General features: G+C 43.5%; 1 protein-coding gene across 1 annotated transcript in view; it reads left to right on the top strand.

Annotated features, from left to right (window-relative positions):
- The first annotated feature begins 3,654 nt into the window (after nucleotides 1-3,654).
- LCP1 (lymphocyte cytosolic protein 1) overlaps nucleotides 3,655-18,236 on the top strand; it is a 46,228-nt gene continuing 31,646 nt past the window's right edge. Inside the window, exon 1 of the mRNA XM_061457337.1 lies at nucleotides 3,655-3,674. The gene's annotated coding sequence lies outside the window, so the exon portion shown is untranslated. The remainder of the gene's footprint in view (nucleotides 3,675-18,236) is intronic.

The following is an 18,236-nucleotide window of genomic DNA, read 5'->3' as shown; positions in this document are numbered from 1 at the left end:
TTCCTCTTAGTTTATGAATACATGCAATGATAATGGTTGCAATCAAAAAAACCCTGATTTGGTTTCAAAAATCCTCTTATTAGTAGCCAAGTTTAGCAAATCTCTGATTCACAGTAATTTTCAAGATTATCTACATGCTAAATTCCAGATTTTTTTGTTTGTTTGTTTGTTTTTTGTTTTTTTTGTTTTTTTTGTTTTTAATAAGGCTGAAAACTTGTAAGACTTCACAGAGTATAAAGATCTGGTACTAAAGAACTGCAAATCAGAAGGAAAACACAGAAGGGAAAGCACTGATGAAGGTGGCTTTGAAGAGAAAGTGCCATCAGGAAACTAATGGTTCACAGGAAGATTTATTAAGGTTTAAAAAATGGTCACATACAGCTAGAAGCAAGGACAACTCTATGCAAAAATATTTCAGTAATTTAAAGTAGATAAACTTGATGCTTCAATGCAATTTTGCTTGTGGACAAGATTAATTTAAATGAGTGTAGCATTATATAAAACTGCACTGAAAAGAAAAAAATACTGTGATGAAAAGAACAAGCAGTCCCGAATTATGTAAACAGGGCCGAGTTCTGATTTGACACTTTGCTAACGTGCATGAATGACAGTTAAACAAGGGGATGGGGAAAAGAAGAAGCAGGGGAAGTTTGAAAAGGAAGCCTGGAGCTCAGTTATAGCCATCCTGAGTTTGAATAAATGGTCAAACATTGCAGCAAGATGAGTGACCACTGCATGAAAATAACTGGAATCTGGCATGATTCATGATGTTAACCAGGGGCTAGCGACAACATCCTTGCAATAAACTGGAAGAACAGGAGAAAGAATATAATATTAAAACCAAAACAAAACATATAGAAACCCCAATAACATCAACAAAACCACAAAGAAGGAATTCTTAAAAAGGCAAAGGAGTTGAGTTTCAGGAACAAGAACAAAACACTCTATAGCTATGTCTGGACTTCCCTGGTGATTCATTCCATCTTATCATCAGTCTTTCACTCTTCAGGATAAGGGTTCTGGTACCTGACACATGGATAACAGCATAGGGAACAATTCATCTTGGTAGACACCTCAGCACTTCTCTAATCCAACCTCCTGCTCACAGTAGGGTTGACTATGAAGTCTGAGCAGATTACTTAGAGCTTTACACAAGGATGGAGACCCCACAACCTCTCTGGCCACCTCTAGGCATTCTTCCAACGTTGATAAAAATCAAAACATAGAGTGCACACCCAGTTAGGGCACACATCTGAGGACAGATAAATGTTCTTTTTTCTCTCATTTATAGGTAATCTGTGTGAAAACTGGCTGACAAATCAAGAATGATAAGAAATGTTCACAGATATGGTTAAGAACAAATCATCAGTGCCTTGAGGAGCACTGCCTGCAAATTACATGGGGGTAGAATAGACTGTAAATAAATTAAGGACTAGGATGAAAATGGAGTGAAAGAAGTCCTGACAGTGAGTGGACACAGCACATTCAATTGGCCCATAGTCAGGGAAAGAGGTGAAAGCACCAAAGGAAACCTGAAGTTACAAAAATGAGCAGTGTGGGTAAGAAGGAAAGCAGGAGACTGGTGCAAATGCAGCACAGACAAGAAACCCTAGTGTTTCTGGCAGGGTAGAAAGATAGAGTTGTTCAAGCTGCTAGAGACCGGAAGTATAAAAGCAAGCCAAGGAGAGAGGGAACATGATTTTCTCATGAGATAAAACTGACCATTATAGTTGGTAAGATTCTATGTGAAAATCAAAATGAAAGCAGAACTGAGAAGTCTAAAGGCTGTGGCCACAGAAGCATGGCTGTGGTCACTAATGTAGGTGCAATTTACTTGAAGACACCAGACAGTTGAGCCAACAAGAATCACCAATGCTTAAGGAGGGAAGAAGAAAATGAGTAGTGGGGAATTTCAGCCCAATAAAAATGCAGGAACAGAATGAAAGATACAGTAGTGAAGAAGAAAGTGAACCCTTCCAGGCTAAGACCTTGCTAGAGGAAAAGAATGAAGTCAGGGGCAGAAGGGGGATGGAGGGAACAATATGCAACAATCATATCATGATGAAGAAGAAAGATACAGGGCAACTTCAGGAGTGGATCAAAAGAAACCTTGATACAGTTGTATCCTGCTCTAAGCATGGCCAAGTATCAGGAACTTTCTGCTGCATGGTATCAAAACCAAGTTAATGCTGATCAGGAAAAAGCATCTATTCTGTGTATCAGCTTTGAGAAAAAGTCTTTACAGAGATACCCTTAAAAATGTATTTTATTGAGCAGTATAATAACTGTACAATACAAAATACTAGTAAGATACAACATTGTGCTTGGTTTTGCTCTTCACTCTAAATCTTTCCCATCTTTAAGCTGAAATTTTCCCTTCTCCTTATTACCATTTTTACACCTTTACAGGTGCCTTGCACAGCACTGTCTGACACAGACAGAACATAGGAACCCTTGCCCAGACTTGGCTTCTGCCTCTGATCTAATGTGCAGTAGCTCAGCCACAGCATCTGTGAACACTGTACACACATGCTGGGGACTCCTCACTCTGAAAGCTGCCCAAGAGAAAAAGACCTGGGGTTCTGATTGATGGCTGCTGAACATGAGCCAGCTTGTGCCCAGGCAGCCAAGAAGGCCAATGGCATCCTGGCCTGTATCAGCAATAGTGCGGCCAGCAGGGCCAGGGCAGTGATCATTCCCCTGTACTGGCACTGGTGAGGCTGTGCCTTGAATCCTGTGTTCTGGGCCCCTCACTACAAGAGAGACATTGAGGTGTTGGAGCAGGTCCAGAGAAGGGCAACAAAGCTGGTGAAGAAGGGTCTGGAGCACAAGTGTGATGAGGAATGGCTGAGGGACCTGGGGGTGTTTGGTCTGGAGAAAAGGCAGCTCAGGAGGGACCTTATCACTCTTTACAACTGCATGAAAGAAGGTTGTAGTGAGATGGGGGTTGGTCTCTTCTCCCAAGTAACAAGTGATAGAACAAGAAAGAGGTAATCACCCTCAAGCTGCACCAGGGAAGGTTTAGACTGGATATTAGGAAAAATTTCTTCCCCAAAGGGTGCTCAGGCATTGGAACAGGCCGCCGAGGGCAGTGGTGGAATCACCGTCTCTGGAAGCGTTCAAAAACCGTGTAGATGAGGCCTTTAGTGACATGATATGGTGTTGGACTTGGCAGTGCTGGGGTAATGGCTGGACTTGGTCTTAAAGGTCTTTTCCAACCTAGCTGATGCTATGATTCTCTGATTCAGCCATTGCTGCCCGTCCCTACAAGCTGCCGCGGGCACACCGCTGCCGGCCCCCAGGCTGGGAGCGGAGCCGCCCTCTGGGCCACGGCCCACAGCAGATTCACCTTCCTCTCTCCACAGGGGCGGCGCGGGCCCCCCTCTGCCACAAACCTCTGGCACTCGGGGCTCACCAGGATGGCGTCCCGCACCCTGGCGTAAGGACACGGCAGCCCGCGGACAGCCCACGGCATCCGGGGTGCCGGCTCCCCTTCACCTTCCGCCGCGTTAGCCACCGCCTCCGAGCCTGCCCCCGCTGCAGCACGCGAGGCCAACAGAAGGGGGCGTGGCCACGGGGGTGGGCGGGGCACGGCCGGCGGGAGCACGCGAGGGGTCTGCGGCAGCGCGCCCGCCGCTGCCCCGCATCGCCTGTTGCGGCGCCGCTCCTCGCTGGTAACTACCCTCTCGTTGCAATTAACTGGTGATGATGGCGATGATGATGATGGTTTCCTCTCTCGGGGCTAGCGGAGACGGTGTGAGGGCTGGGGGGGGCGGGCGTGAAGCCGCGCGAGGGGAACCGTGCATCGTCGGAGGGGCTGGAAGCGGGGCGCCGGTGCTGTGGGTCACACGCCCTGCCCGGAGCCCGGGTGGGATAAGGTGCAAACATGGTGTTCTTCTTGCCGAGCGGGGTCGAGCTGGGCCAAACCTCTTCCAATTAGTCGCGGAAGTATAACTAATTTCAGCAGTGGACCCGGCGCTGCACTCCTGGTTCAAGCAAGCCCCCGTTTGATCAAGCGTTGTAGAAATCTCGCATGGGTATAGAGTCTGTTGGAAGTGACTTGGAAATGTGGAGCAGGGCAGAGCAGGGACTGGATGAAATAGGGAAGGCTGGGATACCGAACTGGAGGCAGTTTTAGCATCTCTGTTAGCTGAAAATGGTCTCATTAGGTTGCATTTAGGGACTGATGAGCAGTCTGCATCTGCCTTACACAGACTGACCACTCAGCATCGTTTTCTATGTCAAAAACTGCTTAGTGGATACATTTAACGTTAATATTTATTTTTTAAATTCATTTTGGTCCATAGGATCCCGCTAAGGACAACTTCTTTATAGTGGTAATAGTTTTGACAATTTTTGAAGGGCATTTCTTTTGCTTCCCTATGGAAATGAAGAAGCTGGTTTGCATGTTGCAGATGACTCTGCTGTTTGTCCCCTGTCTGCAAGGGTAATGCTTCCCTACCAGGCTGGCAGCAATCAGTTCCCCTCTCTTGCTTCTGCTTTTCCTTTGCACATACTCCACTGTGTAAAGTGAGTGGACTAGGCTGAGGGAAAAATTTGGATGTCCTTCCTCAAAACTGTGTAAATTAAATGAAAGGTATGGCTGCAGCGGGTGTAATAGATGCCAGAGGGGAATTATTTATGTAACACACCAAAGCATTTATATTTTTTTTAATGCAATGGTCATCCAAGGATCAATATTGTGCCCAAGTGATTTATTTTATCATTGGCTTATGTGCTTAGTGGTGAAATTCAAAGCGAAATGTCTTGATGAAGAAATACACGTTATGTGCACACCGTGTGAAATCGTGAGCTCTCTCCCATTAGGCTGTAGGCTCATTTGAGCAGGTCCTCTCGTGTTACTGTCTTTTCGCAGTAGTGATGGTTGCATATCCACCATGATGTGGCCGCGCACTGCATGGTGCTGGGGACTGGTGGGACCTCTTCCCACCCTGGCACCTCTTTTTGTGGGAGGCAGAACAGGGGTGCTTATGCCTGCCTTTGGGTTTGGAGTTGGGTACAACGAGGGTGAGCATTCAGATCTGGGAGGCCAGACACACTCCTAATTCCCTTGGTCAGATGTAGGTGCCTGCACTGAAGATGACACTCTGAGGAAGGCTAGAAGGATATCTTAAGGATACCAGAATCCTCACTGAAAAAAAGTTTGTATATGTTCATGCCGTTGACAGCAAAATGTTGTGTTGCAGTCTTCCATTGGAGATAAATGTGGAACTTTAGGACTGGCAATAGGGATAGTCCAAAAAAATCTTGCCAAAATATTTAATCTTTATTCTCCAAAGCACTGACTTCAGCAGGGTTAGTAGTTAACATGCACAAAGCTGAGTGTTTGGAGGGTGGGACACTGGGTTGGCACACGTGCTGCAGATGATGGTACTGAGCTTGGGCTTGGCCAAGTCCCTTCTGCCAGGTACTCACTGGCAGGGGTGGTAAGGGAAGCTTTTCCCGCAGTGCTGTCTCCTGGCTCTGCAGCGGAGTACAAGCCAATGCTAAGTAGTACGTGGACCCCAGACTGAAAACCCTTCCTGTTGAATACCAGAGTGTAATGTAGGCTTCCTCTCCTGAGGAAGTTTTGTATCCTGTATTCTGCGAGTGGGATGAAATTTTGCTCTTACAGGAGCTCCTGGCAAAACTTCTCCAGGCTTCACTGGGACTATGATTTTCCTCATTTCAGATGAGAGGAGCAAGGTGTCCTTTGTGTTTGTGAGAGCAAGGTGTATATTTTTTTGTTTCAGCATAAAAAAACAGTTACAAGACCTGTGCTTAGCGCACCATCTCACTCAAAGGCTTGTGGGTGTCTGATGTGAGGGAGGGACTTTGGCCCACATCCCCAGCAGTGTCTGGCATTGATCTCCATTGATGATCTGCCTTGGGTGACTGGTTGGATGGTTCTTCCATCAGCTGCTTCCAAAATCATCCCCTTTATTCCTTTAACAATTTTTAAGACATACTAACTGTGAGTGAGAAGGTCAGCAACAGTGACAGTCCAGTAATGGTGTATGCTATAGATGTTATTTCAGCATTAGAAGCCAAGATGAAACTTCCTTTCCCACATTACCATATCACGTGGTGCTTCCTCACCATTAACCATTTCTGTCTCTTGCATCCCATCATCATCTCTAAGACAGACCTGCAGTTCATGAATTTTCTCATGTGCAACACACACTTCAGGTAGCCCTTGCTAAAAAAATAAATCCTCAGAACACTAATACCCTCCAATTATCCATGCCAAATCAGAGAAATGAGCAGCAAGGAACCGTAGGCAGGGCTGTGTTGGGAGCTCAAGAGAACTCAGAGATAGATGTCTTCTACTTCTCTGCATGCACATGTATAACCAGTGCTATTGCTAAATAACCAGACCTATTTATTTATGTATTTATGAATTTATTTATTTTACAGGTAACCTGCAGGTTTTCTCATGAAAATACAATCATTAATCAGAAATTACACTCTCTTGCTTGCTATTATAGTCTATTCATTGATGTTTTTGAAGGCTGAATAAAAAAATACCAATTGTAACAGTGTGGGTTAATAAAATGGAATGACTTTCATCAAGAAGAAGCTAGGAACATGCTGCTAGTCCTCCTACTGACCTTTAGTATTGGCAACATAGGGAGCACACAACTGGAAAATTCACAAATTGGTAATATCATTACAAGGTGGACTTGAGAGATGGATTTCTGAATTGATGGTGGACTCTGTGAAGAAAAGAATCTACTTTCATTCTCTCAGTATTTTGCTTTTTTTCAGACACACACTGTGCTGCCTTTGGGCAGAGACCCTCTGGAGAGTGCCTCAACTCTTGGGAGCCCTGAAGTTCGTCCCACTGCATACGGGCTTAGGAGCCTGAGTGGATGCTCAGTGTTAGGGAGGGGAACACTCCCTGTGTAAACTTGTGCAGTCTGTAGTCTTGCTCTTTTCCTTCCTACCCTATCTAGTGACCTAGTGACCCATAGTATTTACAGTGCATTCATTTCCTTCTCACTTAGGGGAATACAACTATTCCAATTTCCTTCTCTCTTATGGAAAGATAGCTAGTCCACTTCATCAGCATTTTGAATAAACCTTATTTATTTTTTTTAATTTTCTTTAGTTATGTTTAACCTGTTTCTATTGTGATCATCTTATACTTATTTTTTTTAGAGTTTTATTCTGAATCAATATCTACGTATTTCCTTAGCTTAAAATTTCTGTATCTGTGTTGATTTTCATTATTGAACCTTCAATATTTACTCTTCCTTTCCTGTTGTGGTATTTTAGCACTAGTAGACCTTTATTTGATTGTGATTGGATGCCCTTGACCATTACTGTTTCAGGAAGCCACAGAAGTTGTTTTGTATGTTTTTTTTGCTTTAAAGAAAATATCAGAAGAAGGTCAGCACATTTCATTTTGCTCTTGCAAGCCCTTATCCTGCAGGAAGTGGACTGTTTTAGCTCATATGTATGAGCTAAGTAAACATGTATGCTTTTACATCAGAATTTTCCTTCCTGTAGCGCTGCATTTTCATGTAACTCACTGAGCATGAGATTTGAGTAGATGAACACCAGAGGTCCCTTCCAACCAATGTATCCATGTTCCTTCCTTCTCAACCTGTTCAAACTGGGCAGGATGGAGAAGCATGGTTAAAACTCTAGTGTCCAAGTATCTGGGACAGCAGAGTGGCAGCACATGTCTTCACATCACACTTAAATCAGTGAATCCAGAAGTTCATTGGAAAAGGAGGTCAGCATCTTTCTGGAATTGATTTCCCCAAAGATAAAGCCCTGTAAAACTGCAGTAAAAAAATATTTGCTTCAGAGACCTGAGTATTTTTACGAAGTGTTTTTGTTCCTGTAAGCAGGAATAGCTGTATTTCTTAGAAAAGTGGAATTTCTTTCCTCGTTACAGTTCCTGTAACTGTGCTTTTATGTTGCCTTGAAATGAAGGGGGTTTTGTTAACTTTTTACCAATGCCGTGTTGGCATTGAATTTCCTATCCCTTTCAGGGCAGAAAAAAAAATAAATAAAAAGAAGTTTAATTTTCTTGTGTGTACAGATAAAAGGGAGCCAATGTGCTGGGGCAGAGTAGAATTGAGTGGAAAAAAAAAAATTGGGAAAAAAGCCAGAGTTATTGGGCTTTTTTTGTCGGTTGGTTTGGGTTTATTTAATAATAGTTTGTTATGATTATTATGTTAAATAACAAGGAAAAAAACAAACCCCACTCTCTGTTCTTAAGCAGAAGTCTCAAGTTGTATCACTGAAGACATACATAAAAATAGTATCTTTAGAAACAACTTATTTGTTTCATGATTATGTAAAGATACATGAGAGCATTCTCTAATTTTTTATATAAACAAGTTTCTGAATGACTTCAAGGAGTTGTAAATATAATTTTTCTTCTATCACTTAGGGGAAGAACTCAAAAGAGGAGATTTCAGTCTATCTCATAGACAGACACTTCTTTGCATTTACAAGACCAAAATAATTTATGCCATATATAAAAACCTTCTTAGAAATTATTTGACCTTTACCCTACTTTTAAACTTCAAAGCATCTGTGCTTCTAAATGTCAGCAAACTTTTCTAACATTTGTGCTCTGTTGTTTTCTATACAGTCCTTGCCTGCCTGACATTCTGTAAAGAGTAAACATACGTAAATATAATGTTCAGTTTGTGAGATTCTTACAATGAAGTACTGATAATAAACTCCTGCAAATGTAACTGGCTCCTATTAGTTAGCTTTGGCAGACTATTTTTCTCTTTTCCTCCTGTATGTTTGCTCTCTTTATGTACAGGCAGGAGTCATGACTTGCTCCTCAGTTTTGTCACGAGCCTATCCAGGCCAGGGTTTTAAAAATAAAACATAGATTTCAGATTATCCAGTTTAAGACATGAAGAAAATAGAGCAGTCTCTGGAAAATGCTGAGCAGCTACTCACACACAGTATCACACAGTATGCTAGAGATTGGAAGGGACCTCGAAAGATCATCTAGTCCAATCCCCCTGCCGGAGCAGAAAGCTCTACGATACTCCTTAGGGTGCCAGGGAAGAGGATACATCCAGGCTTTCTGGAAGACCTGCAGACTGGAAGTTTATGGAAGTCCTTGGGTTCTGGATCTGAGAGTTCACCTGGCTCCATTCAGGGTTAGGGAAAACAGCAAAGGCCAGCCATCAGAAGTGGAAATAGGTTGAATTACATTTTGCATGCACAGTGAGGTCATTTGCATATTAGTGACTTGACCAGCTTGGCTTTAATAAGGAATGTTAATCAGAGCTGTGATTAACACATGAAGCGTGAGCAGGGGCACACAACAAGCAGCAATGTCAGAATATTTATTTTTGCCTGTGAATTAAATGAAGTAGTTTATGCATTATTGGAAAAAAAACCCTTAGTTTCTCCTAACAGCTCTATTTTAAAATACTCACTTTGCCATTTTCCATAAGCATGCTTTCCCATCAGCTTGGATCCTGCTCATCAGGGAGATCCTCACTGACTGCTTGCGGATGTTGTAAAGCTGGGCAGAGTAACTCCTAGCTTGGATGATCTCCCTTTACTAAAAGCACCACAAATCAGAGGAAAGCATTCTCTTCATCAGGTACCAAAAGCTAGATGCCTTGTCAAGATGGCTGGTGGGGTTGCTCCCATAAAGAAGCCATCTCTGAGTGTGGGAACAGACTCCCCTCTACCTGGTGGGAGAGACCTTTGGTGCCATCAAGTCATAAGCCTGGGAACGTCTGCTGCGTGTGAAAAGATAACATAGGCATCACATGGATAGATGGTGTGAGGGACAATGCACAGAGGTAATAACACTGTGCTGCTCCCCGATGAACTGGGGTCATCAGCCACGGAAGGTCTCCCATGCTTATGAGAGCGTGTTTCTCATAACCAACACCAACTGCAAGCACTTTAAAAAGCAGCTGTATTTCAATATGCATGTCAGTAGGAAGACTGATATTTGCAAAAGTTGTTGGGTTTTAGGTCGTACGGGAGGTGTCAATGTGCACAGGGTATTTGGGACAAAGAATTAAAATAAATATGTCCTAAGAAGAGAAACTAATGTTTTGCACATTTGCTTATTGATGGTGGTAAATGTTTTACAGAATAAGGCAGTAATCAGTTTCTTTATTCTTATATTGCAAACAAGTTCTTATATTGTCTATTTGCTAGGTCAGAAAAAGATACCAAAGGAAAGAGAGTTCCTAGAAAATGACAAAGGGATTTATAGGTAATCAGAGAAGGAAAATGTCCTTACTAAAGATCCTGTAGAACCACTTTCAATCTCCTGTAAGTAACAGGATGACTGTCGCATTTTACATCTAATTTCTAGTATCAGAAAGAATCAAAATATTTGTTACTACTAATTGGTTTTGGGTTTTTTTAAAAGAAATACCACCCTTCCCCTGTCTTAGAATCATAGAATAGTTAGGGCTGGAAAGGACCTTAAGATCATCAGGTTCCAACCCCCCTGCCATGGGCAGGGACACCTCACACTAACTCATATCACCCAAGGCCTCGTCCAACCTGGTCTTGAACACTGCCAGGGATGGAGTATTCACAGCCTCCCTGGGCAACCTATTACAGTGCCTCACCACCCTAACAGGAAAGAATTTCCTCCTTATATCCAATCTGATATCCAGTCTTCTTTTGGTTTGGGGTGTTCGTTCAGTTAAGCTGTGATACACCAGTGAGCCCAAGTATTTTAATGTGGATGCTGCAGACATAAATGAGAAAACAATTTGTCAAGCCAATTCAAAAGCAGCCTGTGGGTGAGTATTGGCATTTTACACTGGTGTTCAGGGAACTCCAGCTGCCCTTGCTGCAAAGCTGTGAGTGCCCAAGCATTCAGCTTTGTCTGCAGCTCTCCTTTGCATCCCAGTGTCGCGACTTCATCCACATCTACTTTCACAATGACATGGTGCATGTGGATAGGAAGAGGAAGGACTGAAGGACTGCCTGATGGTTAGACAGTTTTTTCAAACCATGGGAGAGCTCTCGCAGATAGATAGATATATTAAAAATATGTCCCGTGTTGGTTGTTGTTTTTTTTTTTAGTTTTTTTTTTTGTGTTTGTGGGGTTTTCTTGTTGTATTTTTTTTGTTTGTTTATTTTGGGGGGTGTTTGTTTTGTTTGGGTTTTTTTGTTTTGTTTTTTGAAGTAGAATACATCAGTCAGCAGCAGCTCAGCTGCTACCAGCATTTAAGCTGTCTTCTGCAAGCAAACTCAAGTATTTCTGCAGTACTCTGCCTTCACTGTCTACATGCCCTTAGTTAAATGGTTTTGTGCAACCAATGATAACCAGAAATCTTAGGAGAGGCAAGAGAGGTATCCCCTTAGGCTGTGACCACCATGTACCTGCCATGTATTTATCCTGTCATCCTTCCTCTTGGAGCCTTTCTTGCGGTGGGATTTGAGGACTCTCCTGCGTTGGCCCTGGCGCACAGAACCCATGCAGTGGTATGTCACAGTAATTTTGGACAGAAGCACACAGTCTTTGCTTACATGCTGACTTACATTGCAAGGGCAGGTAGCAAGACCTGGTGAAAAGATGGCCTTTAGTAAGAGTTGGAGTTTGTGGCTGCAGATATCTGTGTGCTGGGAAGGAAGCCCACAAAGCTCTGAGGGGAGGCTGCAGAGAAGCTGGTGCAAGGGATCTTAATAAATGCATAGTAATTTCCCTCTCATTCGTAAGTCAACATCTCTTGCAGTCATTGCTGGAACATACCCTTGGGCATAGCAGCACAGTTCACATGCCAGCTGTCCTCACAGGGCCTCGTTCATGCGGCTGTGGCCAGAAATGCACCTGCCAAAGGTGTCCCTGAGCTTTAAGAAGAGAAATGTTACTGTGGTGTGGAAATGCACTTGTTTTTAAACCAAAAGGTAACAGCTCTTCGGCCGTGGAGGAAACAGAGGTTACAACATATAGCTGAAACTACAGAGGAAATGTAAACAGGCTGAACTAAACCTGCTCTTTGCAAAGGCACCTGCAAACCCTCTTGTTTAAATGTGATTTGCAAGCCAGATCCTGCAGCATGAAGTCTAGGATGAACTTGCAGTATCAGTGTGCTGCACAGGAGTTACCTCTTTGTGAAATGAGTCAGAAGATGGTTTGTAGGGGATCATTGCAGGACATCAGAGCCACCCCCAAGTTTTTCTTCCTCTTTATGTTGCAATTGCGGGAGCAGTTCATGTGCTGAGAGGAACCAGGCAAACTGGTGGGATTTTCTTCATTGTGAGATCTTTGCCTGTCTTTGCTGTGGCTTGGCTGTTCAGTGATTCTGACAGCTAAAACAGGTACTTCATTACACACTACTCAGTTATGTAATAGTAATGCTGTGAAGAACATAGATACTTTCTACCCTAATGCTTAGAAAAGGATTTAGAGATACTGTCATGTAGGAAACTCATTGCTGCTCCTGTGAAAACTTGTAACTCACAAGTGGGAAAAGGCAAAGAAATGCCTGAAGGAGCATTAAACCAGCCAAAGCAAGTTTAACCAGCAGGCAGGCTGCTTCTGCCACTCATGACACTAAACTGTCTTTCCTTTGAGCTATCTGATGGTTTGTCCTGATCTTTTATCTCCACCTCATCCCACCTCTCTTGTGTGGCTATCCTTCAGTCCTGGCTAGCAAAGGGGATGAAAGAAAAACTGAATGTGCTTCTGCTTTCTTCTTCCCCCTACCCTTAGCAGCTCTCTGACTGATGGTGGTAGAGCAAACCTTCTGTCTATCTATCTGTTATATCTGGTTACTCTTACCTCCCTCTATGTCTCATCTGTGGGAGTACATACCGTTTGGGTAAGCTTTCTTTCTTATCCTCTTTCTTCACTCCTGGAACCACAGTGCCCAGAGGCTCCAGAAGCTATTTTAGAAACCACCCCTGGGAACAAAGAAGACACAAATGTGAAAAGGGAAAAAAAGTTGAGAACCCAGAAACATTCTGGAAGAAAAATCCCCAGCTGCATTACCTCTTCCTCTCTGCAAAATTGAGGTGCGAGGAAAGATGATTTCTGTCCAGCACTTCACAGTGGCTGAGGCCTTTTTCATCCTTGAGCAGTAATGTGGCTCATTGTACCTGGTGCTGATTTTTGGAGTGGACTCCATGGCCTATCTGTCCATGGCAGTGGTTGCCAGGTGTGTCTTTGCCACTTGCTTTGGTGGGAACATGCCCAGAAGAGCAGGATTGGCAATCCCGGTGCCAGCAACAAGCGCACACACACACACACACACACACACGCACACACAAGATACAGTTGTGGAGTTTCAATTTCTAGTGGTGAATCTTACATCTGTATTCCCCAAAGATCTTTCACTTCAAGCAGTCAGCAAATTATTGTTTTCTCTTTTACAATATATGCCTTCTGTATGATTGCTAAATTAACTACCCAGTAGAGAGGGGATTCCTGACCATATTTTAGTTTTCTAGCTTTGTTGCTTTTTAACATGTTAGCTAAACATGTTGTTTCCTAAAACTTGTTTAGGTTGCCTCAAACTTTTGCTCAGGTGTGCAAAGCCTCACAGTCTTGGGCACTGTTACTGTCAAAGCAAAGTTCTATATAGACTTCTAGAGTTTGAACATGGCTTTGGTTGAATACCCTTCAGTTGCCCTACAAAGCACATCCGTATCTTTTCAACCTTAGCTGAGCTCCCAAGAGGTTATCTACGCCAAGAACTAGGACAGGAAGGTATCTGACCAGTAAGATGGAGCAAAAAAAAAAGCAAGGAAAAGCTTAGGTTTGCTTATTTGAGATGAGCAAAGCTGATACTGAAAACATGCAGGAATTGTAACTGGGGTTTTATGGGGCTTGGTCTGATGCAGAATTACAGCCAAGACCAGCTGTAATCAGGGTGCATGATTGCTTGCAGGCAGAGAGAGACAGAAATGTCTCCCCCTTCCCAAGCTTTTTTCCTCTCATAATTGTTAGTTTATGTATGTCATGGAAGGGATTCATCCCAAATACAAGCTCTGACGTGGAGGTTTTCTTAATCACCATTACTGGGACTAGATTTGCCAGGAAAGACAGTGGCCTTGTACTCATTCCTTTTCCAAAAATGGAGATGTACCAGGTAAGAATTTTATGGATTTAGGACCTTTGTGGAAAGACTGATGTCAGATACCTCTGTGTTTAATTTCCACCCAAAAAAACCAAACCACACTATCTTTTTTTTTGTCTTCCTGCAGCTTCAGTCGATGCAGGATACATTCCGAGTGAAAGGCTATCACCCAGCGCAGCACATGGTCAGCCTAGTGCTGGCTTCCATCCTTCACCCACAGGGAGTGTGGTGAGTCCCCTTGATGCAGAGCCAGAAGAAGGGCTGGCTCTGCAAATACAACCACGGCAAGGTTGGAAACAAAACCCCCTCAATTTGGGCATTTGATCTCCAGATTCTGTACTGAGATTTTTTTTTTTTTGGGTGTGCTGTAGAAACACATCAAGTTCCTCCTGGTGAAGGTGAACTTCCCATCATTGGGGAACTAATAACTGCTTGTATGGGTTTCTGAGCAGCAGTTTCTGTGCAGAATTTCACACCACTGACCCCCAGGCTTGGAAAATGCAGGCGAGAGCCTGCAAAAAGAAGTGGGGCTTCTGAGCTGAATGTGAGCTGAGTGCCATTAGAAATATTATGAATAATGCTGTAAGAAGAGCACTGATGAGGGCAGAACAAGCAAAAGCTGCTAGAGTTGGAGTCAGGGACTGAGGAAATGGCAAGAGGTAGAGGGAGAAAGATAAAAAATATAGACTATGCAAAGGGAAAAAGAATAAAGGGAAACGTGAAAAAAAAAAGGAAGAGATACAGAACTAAAATTTTTAAAGAAGCTGAGTGGAAAAAAAAAAGTAAAATAAGCTAAAAGCAAAGCAAACAGCCTGGGAGGTTAAAATTTCCAACATTAAAAAAGATATGAAATCAAAACATAGTGATAGACTATTCAAGAAGGTATGCATGCGAGTGAGCCTGCATGCACATGACATTTTGATCAGTCCTCCATTTCCATCTGGATCTAAAGGAAATTGAATTATCTCTTTTTCTTGGCAAAGAGCTGCCTGTGGGGAATTTATTTGGGAGAGCAGCTTCATTTATAGCTGTGCAATTTTTTTCCTGCCATTGCACCAGTTTGCAGCAAGAAGACAGGTACTAGAAATTCTAACACTGGGATGGTGGTGCCTGGGTTCCCAGCAGAAGTGCTTTATCTTTGCCGTGACAGGCACCCTGGGTGCATGGTGGAGCTCTGCGCCCATGTAGTTGGCAAAGGGGGGAGGCCCGGTTTTATACTGTGCCAGAGTCACCTACTTACAGTTCACTCACCAAACATCAAGTGAGATTGAGGCGGTGAGTGTAACAAATAAATGAGAAGGTTGGTTAACTATGAGAAAGCTTCTGCCAGATCCATATTCTCAAAAATCATGACTTTGTTTCCATCCAGCTTTGCAAAAACAACTGTCATAATAATTATAATTAAAAATAAAGTCTTTTTTTCCATCTGTTCCTCCATGCTTTTTACTCCTGTAAGCCTCAGGCCAGCTAAGCCACCAATGTCACATTTTCATACTCTACTCTCATCAAAAAGATTAAATATTTCCTAAAAAAAAACAGTACAAAAATTAGGAAACGGGTTTGGGGCTGAGTCTGGGTCTAACCAAGACTCTGGTTTTCACAGGAATGCAAAAGAAAAAAAACAACAAGGAAGTGTGCACCCTCCTGTCACTGCAGTCAGGCTTGGGAGCTGGCTGAGCATCATGGCCAGCCTCTCAGTGAGCAGTGGCCGGGCACTCCAACCTCTTCTTCTCTCTCCCCCACAAAGTAAAACCTAAGATTAACTCATGCACTGTGATTAATATTTCACTAGTACTCCCCATTGCAGCAAATGGCTGGTTCTGCTCAATAATTCATGTCTGGGCGTAGCCTATTAAATTTGTAGTGGGGTGTACACTTTCCTGTTATTTATTTATCATTGCTTTCGTTTTACAGGGTCTTTTTTTCCCCTGGTATTTCATTTTTCACTTAAATGCCTCTCCTTCAAAGTTCAGACTGCTTGCAGGAAATTAATCTTGCTCCTTACACCTTTTAACTAAGGCTGAGCTCTTACTGCAAGGGCCTGGGCCATAATGAAGACTCAGACACACAGCCACTTCAGTGCAGGAGATCTCTGTGGAGCAAATGACTTCGGGAATTTGGTACAAAGTCTGACAGCCCAAAGTTCATCCATGGCCTCAGAGCTGTTTGCCTTCTGTTTCATAGGGATGTTTGGCTACTTCTGCTGTGGGAAAAACCTGCTTCAGGACCAGAAGTTGATCATTACTCCGTCTCCTTCTCTGCCAGCAGGCACTGTTCTCTCCTAAGCCCCTGAACATATACTTGGGGAAATGTAGATCTTTCTAGGCTGATTGTAGGTTGTACTCCTGCTTAGAAGTGATATTTTCCTTTGCTTTGTGGCATCAGTCTACTCATAGCTTATTCGATCTTTGTGGCAGCAGTCTACTCATAGCTTATTTGATCTTTGTGGCTCATCTTGATTGCTAAATAACATGGGTTGACAGTGGAACTGAAATACAGATTTCCTTAGAAGACTCTAAGGCAGGTGTTCAAGAGTTAAGAATTTGGAAACTGTGAGCTGCACAAGGATGCAAAATCATAAACTAGTCTCCCAACTTAGATTTAACAGGACATTACCCTCCTGGTCATTCTGCAAAGGAGAGGGTGAGGTTTGGAGAGTCACTGCTTCTGAGAATGACCCCACCAGACCCATGCTTTTCAGAGCAAGAGATCTCTCTTTCTACATTCCTGTATCTCCAGATGTGCCAATATACAAACCTAGATGACCCTCCCTACCCAAGTGTCAATGCCTTGTTACTGATTCACACCCAGCTCTGCTGTGTGGCAAGTTTCCCTTCATTTTCTTCCCACCTATGTAGGCATGGGCCATCACCCTCCTCCATACTACCTCCTTCCTCCTCCTCTAGCTCCATGCAGCAGCTGTGCAGAGCATTGTTGGGAATGATGATAGAGAGGTCCATGTGGGTCCTGGCATGGAGGGTGGTGGTTGCATGGGGATTGGTGATCCCATGTCTCAGGGAGGGAGAACACAGTGGTGGACTCATCTGGGAGGCGACGCTCTGCAGGGATAGGTCTGCCCCAGTCATTTCTGCATGGACAGACTGAGACAGAGAGTGAGATGCTCTGTTGCACCAACAAATATTTTATGATAATCGTGATTCCACCCCAAAAGCTCCCAGTATCCAAGTTCTGACAAGTTCTATGGGATCACCCACTGTTGCTTTGCATTCTCAGGGCTTCTTCTGGCAGATGTAATGTGGGAAGAAAACAGAGTAAAAGGTGTTATTTTCACAGGCATTCTGCAAAGTCCATAGTCTTTAGTATTCTCCTGCAGGCATCACATGTGGCATTTCAGGATACGTTGCTAACATAGTCCCAGCATCTGGTCAAATTACCTCCCCCCACCTGAGCACATGCCATCAGAGTAATGACTTCTGCTTCACAAGGACTCATTTACCTTTCAACAGCATTTAAGTTCCAAGCTCAGAAAGGAGGCAGGCATTTCAGTTCCTAGTCACTACAAGAAGTGTCACTGTTTTTAACAGGAACAACAACAGGGTCACACAGAAGAAAGGTGTAATTCAGATCACATCAAAGTGTAGTAGGAATTAGGGTCCTATGTACTTACGTAAGAGCAAGATATTTGTTTGAATGAGGTCACTTTTATATATTTTCCATTCATTTTTATCTGCCCTAATTTTTTATGGACTGGGAGGTTCCCCTCAAAGGGTTCATTTAAAATTGTGCTTTCATTATAACAAAGATACTTCGCAGGGTCCGCAGGAAGCTTCCACTCTCAGCTTGGAAGATGAGTGCTGCTGTCCCTTCTCTGCTCCCCACCATGCCCTTCCCATCCTGTGTATGTTCTTGGATAGAGGACATGTCCACAACCCATGAAAACCCATGACTGTCAGCAGTGGCAAAGAAGGCATTGCATTATATGAATGTGATTTTATGAAATAATGGCTTTTGGAGAAACTCATTCCCTGAAGTAGAAGCAGGCTGCAAGAAGGGAAAGGTCTTGGGAGACTGCAGTGGGCAAACGCAAGAGTCAAGAGGTGGTCGTGCCAGAACAGGCCACCACAGGAATACCCTTCCCTAGTTCCCACAGGGAAACTGTTCACTTGTAGCACACCCCAACTCCCTTCTCAGTTGGGGATCCCCGTATAACCTCTCTGGGCTGCCAGA

This window comes from Pezoporus flaviventris, unplaced genomic scaffold (genome assembly GCF_033815535.1).
Source record: "Pezoporus flaviventris isolate CSIRO_AGI_PZ_B2104156 unplaced genomic scaffold, CSIRO_AGI_Pfla_v1 ptg000025l, whole genome shotgun sequence".
Classification (NCBI taxonomy): domain Eukaryota; kingdom Metazoa; phylum Chordata; class Aves; order Psittaciformes; family Psittacidae; genus Pezoporus; species Pezoporus flaviventris.
This window is presented reverse-complemented; position numbering and strand designations above follow the sequence as displayed.